The following is a 257-nucleotide window of genomic DNA, read 5'->3' as shown; positions in this document are numbered from 1 at the left end:
ATCACAGGTTTACCTCGTACTCGCAGATAGCATGACTCCATTTGGGTGATTGTTGATCGAGTTAATAAGTCTTCTCGCTTTGAGATTTGTTCTGCAAACTCTCAAATATCGCCAGTTATTTGCAAAATTTAACAAATGTGAGTTTTGGTTACAATCAGTTGCCTTTCTTGGGCATATTTTGTCTAGTGAAGGAATTCTAATAGATTCCCAGAAAATAGAAGCAATGAAACAATGGCCCAGACCTACCTCTGCTATAG

This window comes from Solanum tuberosum, unplaced genomic scaffold, assembly GCF_000226075.1.
Source record: "Solanum tuberosum cultivar DM 1-3 516 R44 unplaced genomic scaffold, SolTub_3.0 scf00426, whole genome shotgun sequence".
Taxonomy (NCBI): Eukaryota; Viridiplantae; Streptophyta; class Magnoliopsida; order Solanales; family Solanaceae; genus Solanum; species Solanum tuberosum.
Note: the sequence above shows the minus strand (reverse complement) of the source record.